General features: G+C 43.4%; 2 pseudogenes; both read right to left on the bottom strand.

Annotated features, from left to right (window-relative positions):
* Positions 1-642: 642 nt before the first annotated feature.
* Positions 643-761, bottom strand: LOC121000171 (annotated as a pseudogene).
* Positions 762-766: 5 nt separating this feature from the next.
* Positions 767-885, bottom strand: LOC121000063 (annotated as a pseudogene).
* Between the last annotated feature and the right edge of the window lie 4,364 nt (positions 886-5,249).

Genomic DNA, 5,249 nt, shown 5'->3' with positions numbered 1-5,249 from the left:
AATATACATTACAGTCACATATATTGTGGTAGATATGATCGACACTATATTCATATGACTCAATAGTGTCGATAAATTCAATAGTATATATCTCACGAAAAAACTTCAAGTATATGCTGTTATTTGAGAAGAGGGGGTATTATCTTCTAGCGCTCTATCCCAATTTGGGAAACTGAATGTCACTGAAAATGCTGTAGGTGTATTCACTGGGAGCGCAATATGTTCATAAAGTGTCCACAGGAATCCTGATAATGTGAAAAGTCTCTTATAGCATATCCTTTTAAGCTCGATATGAGCTTTGGATTGAAGAAAACTTTAAATCGATGTTTGGCTTACCGTCTAGCGTCTGCTGTCTCCCTATTGCTTCAATGGAGCTTTAAATATTTGCCGGCTTATTCAGTCGCTCCATACAGCAAGCTGGTTTAAATTTCACAGGAGTTCCAAAGATCGCGGGAGTTGCCACTCTGTTCCGCAATTTCCTTTGGTGCAGCTTTCAACGATAAGAATAGTTAATCCTTTACTGTAGAGATTTTCTTCTGTATGGCCATACAGTATTATCGGAGGCTTTTCAATGCAGGTACATCACTTGTTTCACCATACGCGTTACGGGTAGATTCACTCTCCCTTCCTCAGTGGTCCTTAAGTCAACGGAACAAGGGATTCCCAACCAGTCTCCCAAGCTGGTACTTGCCAAGCCTTAAGCTGCTTATCTTCTGCGATCTGACGAGTGCAGGTACATTCAGCTTAGAATAACCGTTGACATTTAAGTCAACGGAACAAGGGATTCCCAACCAGTCTCCCAAGCTGGTACTTGCCAAGCCTTAAGCTGCTTATCTTCTGCGATCTGACGAGTGCAGGTACATTCAGCTTAGAATAACCGTTGACCACTGAGGAAGGGAGAGTGAATCTACCCGTAACGCGTATGGTGAAACAAGTGACGTACCTGCATTGAAAAGCCTCCGATAATACTGTATGGCCATACAGAAGAAAATCTCTACAGTAAAGGATTAACTATTCTTATCGTTGAAAGCTGCACCAAAGGAAATTGCGGAACAGAGTGGTAACTCCTGCGATCTTTGGAACTCCCGTGAAATTTAAACCAGCTTGCTGTATGGAGCGACTGAATAAGCCGGCAAATATTTAAAGCTCCATTGAAGCAATAGGGAGACAGCAGATGCTAGACGGTAAGCCAAACATCGATTTAAAGTTTTCTTCAATCCAAAGCTCATATCGAGCTTAAAAGGATATGCTATAAGAGACTTTTCACATTATCAGGATTCCTGTGGACACTTTATGAACATATTGCGCTCCCAGTGAATACACCTACAGCATTTTCAGTGACATTCAGTTTCCCAAATTGGGATCGAGCGCTAGAAGATAATACCCCCTCTTCTCAAATAACAGCATATACTTGAAGTTTTTTCGTGAGATATATACTATTGAATTTATCGACACTATTGAGTCATATGAATATAGTGTCGATCATATCTACCACAATATATATGACTGTAATGTATATTATTACTACATTGTTCTTATAAATTTTATTACTTGTATTTTATGGGGATTTAATAAATATTTTCTGCACATGTCAATCTGGTTGCCAAGTGTATGAGTGCTCGCTCATTTTCCTATTACTACATTTTTTTTTTTTACTTTAAACGTAGGTATTCTACAGGTTAATACAAAAAATATATAAAATGCTAAAACGCAAAATAGGGTCCTGCCGGAGGCGGGTCCTGCCGCTCACTGAATGAAATGCAGCGCCAGCCGCCAGCATCACTGCAGGGCAAGTTAAGTGGAGAGATGATCAAGATTATCTAACCACCTTCTGTATGTCTGTGTAGCTCTGCTCTTCCTATTGAAGCAGCAGGCAGCGGCACTTGCCTGCTGCGGATCCGCAAAACACGGATGGCGTCCATGCATGTTCCGCAATTTGCGGGACAGCCTTTAATATAACTGCTTATTCTTGTCCACAAAGCGCGGACAAAAATAGGACATGTTATATTTTTTTTACGGGGCCATGGAACGGAGCAACGGATGCGGACAGCACACGGAGTGCTGTCCGCATCTTTTGCGGCCCCATTGAAGTGAATGGGTCCGCATCCGAGCCGCCAAAACTGCGGCTCGGATGCAGACCAAAACAACGGCCGTGTGCATGAGGCCTAATACAGTATGTAGACCAGAGGTTGCACTACATTTTTTCAAGAAGAGTAAAAATACTCCTCTTAACAATTTTGAGGAGTTTTTGTAGCCGAGGAGGAGCATAAATTTTGCGGTAATTCACTTATATAATGCACAGGCCCACATAACGTTATGAGGCTATTTCTGCAAGGATACCATTGCTAATCTCCCATGCAGAAATAAATGTAGACAATTTTACTTTTATCCAACATCATACACTAAACATAGGACCACTGCTGCCATACACAGCGCCCACCTGACGCCGCCATACACAGCCCCTGCCTGACACTGCCATACACAGCGCCCGCCTGACACTGCTATACACAGCGCCAGCCTAAAGCTGCCATACACAGCGCCCCCCTGATGCTGGGTGTTGACGCTGCCATACACAGCGCCCGCTTGATGCTGCCATTCACAGCACCAACCTGATGCGCCATACACAGTGCCCACCTGACACTTCCATACACAGCGCCCGCCTGACTCTGCCATACACAGCGCCCGCCTGACTCTGCCATACACAGGGCCAGCCTGACGCTGCCATACACAGGGCCTGCCTGACGCTGCCATCACAGGGCACGTCTGATGCTGCCCTACACAGCGTCTGCATGACGCTCCCACACACAGGGCCCCCCTGATGCTGCCATACACAGCGCCCCCCTGACGCTGCCATACACAGCGCCCACCTGACGCTGCCATACACAGCGCCCACCTGACGCTGCCATACACAGCACCCACCTGAGGCTGCCATACACAGGGCTCTCCTGATGCTGCCACATACACAGTGCCCGTCTGACGCTTCCATACAAATCGCCCGCCTGACGCTGTCATACACAGCGCCCGCCTGATGCTGTCATACACAGCGCCCGCCTGACGCTGTCATACACAGCGCCCGCCTGACGCTTCCATACAAATCACCCGCCTGACTTCACTATATACATATTACATACCGAGGTCTACCACATGCCCATTACACAGATAGTTTGCTATATACACATTGCACATACAGCTCTGATAAATGTCCATTACACAGATAAGACTACTGTGTGCACATTACACACTGAAAACTGTTCACTAGACTAGTTACACTGACATAGCCCTGCTTTATACACACCTTTCATACATAAAGTACCTCTGCATTCTCCACCAGCACAGCCTGTGTTCCCCTAACTCCTCCCACACACATGGCTGATCACATGACTGTGACATCACCATGGGTCCTATAACCACAACCTAGTGTTTAGTCCAGTCTCTGGAGCTGCTCCTGGTGAGAGAGATGTCTGTGAGGGGCGGCGTTTCTATGGAGAGGGGCGGGGCTTTAACTATGCAGGGGCCCACCGAGGATTTCCCCGACTCCCCGGTGGGCCAGTCCGAGCTGACTACTACTACAAAAGTGAATACCCAGCTTAAAGGTCCCTTTACATAGGTCGATACAGCAGGCAATTATTGGGAATAAACCATTTTTTTCCCCGATAATTGCTTGTTTGCAAACAGAAGTGAGAGTTGCATTTATATGCAGCAGTTATCTCCGTTATTTAACAAGTGATCCCTTCTGCAATCACACTTCCCCATAACATAATTGCTTCTGGGCAGCAGACTGCTGTTTAGACAGCTTCATCTGCCGTCCATAAACAATGATTTAGATCACCGCATCAGTCATGCTTTTACCTGATAAATGAGCATTTGATCATTCATCAGGTGATCATGGCACCTTTACACAGGGAAATTATTAGAAATTACTACATAGTTAAATAGTTACATAGTTAATACGAATGAAAACAGACAAATGTCCATCAAGTTCAAACAAGGAATAGGTGGGGACGTGAATCCCAGAAGGAAGTGAGACTCATTTATGTTTTTTGCTTTTAAGAAATCGTCTAAACCCTTTTTGAAACTGTCCCCTGTTCCTGCTGTGACCACGTCCTGAGGAAGTCTATTCCACAGATTCATAGTTCTTACAGTAAAGAAGCTTTGATGCTTCTGGAGACTGAACTTTTTCTTCTTCAGTCGGGGGCAGTGCCCCCTTGTCTTTTGATCACATTTTACATGGAACAGCTTTTCACCGTATTTTTTGTATGGCCCATTTATATACTTGTACAGGTTAATCATGTCCCGCCTTAGACGTCTCTTCTCAAGACTAAATAAATTCTATTCTTTTAATCTTTCTTCATAACTAAAACCCTTAATGCCCTTATCATTTTAGTCGCTCTCCTCTGTACTTTTTCCAGCTGCAGTGCATCCTTTCTATGTGATGGTGAGCAGAACTGGACTGCGTATTTCAGATTAGGCCGCTCCAGTGCTTTGTAAAGTGGTAGTATTACATCCCTGCTCCGCGAGTCCATGCCTCGTTTCATGCAATATCCTGGTGGCCTTAGAAGCAGCTGATTGACATAGTATAATGTTATTTAATCTACCATCCACAAGGACACCCAAATCCTTCTCTATAAGTGACTCTCCCAGTGCTACATCACCTAGGACATATGAAACACAGAGATTATTACTGCCAAGATGCATATCTTTACATTTTTCCACATTGAACTTAATTTGCCAAGTTGATGCCCAATCACTCAGAGTGTTCAAGTCAGCTTGTAGTGTGTGGACATCTTCCATAGACCGTACAGTTCTACACAGATGCTAAGAATACTAATTTCTGATAATTGGCCCAAATATTATTACATGTAAAGGGGCTTTTGAGTCCATGTCAAAGTATGTTGGTCTGTTCAATTAGGGATGAACTTAGGAAGGATGGTGGTCTATGCTGTACTGTCTGTTGCTACTCTTCCCATTTATGTTAAGTCATATTTTGTCCAAATAATATAAAGATGGGTAGAAATACAGCACTGACTAAATAAAATTGTTGTAAGATGCCCAAATAACACTAACATTTTTTTTTTAAATTCTTCATTTTTACATTTTACATTTAGACAGTTTTAAATTAATGTTAATATTATACCTGAGATGGTTTATAGCCAGTATGTAATAAGCTTCTAAGTTCCTCTAGTGGTGGCTAAAGTCAGACAGATTTTTTTACATTATTTATATTACCTGAAGAATCAGAAGAAAGAAGA

Source organism: Bufo bufo, chromosome 4 (assembly GCF_905171765.1).
Source record: "Bufo bufo chromosome 4, aBufBuf1.1, whole genome shotgun sequence".
Classification (NCBI taxonomy): Eukaryota; Metazoa; Chordata; class Amphibia; order Anura; family Bufonidae; genus Bufo; species Bufo bufo.
This window is presented reverse-complemented; position numbering and strand designations above follow the sequence as displayed.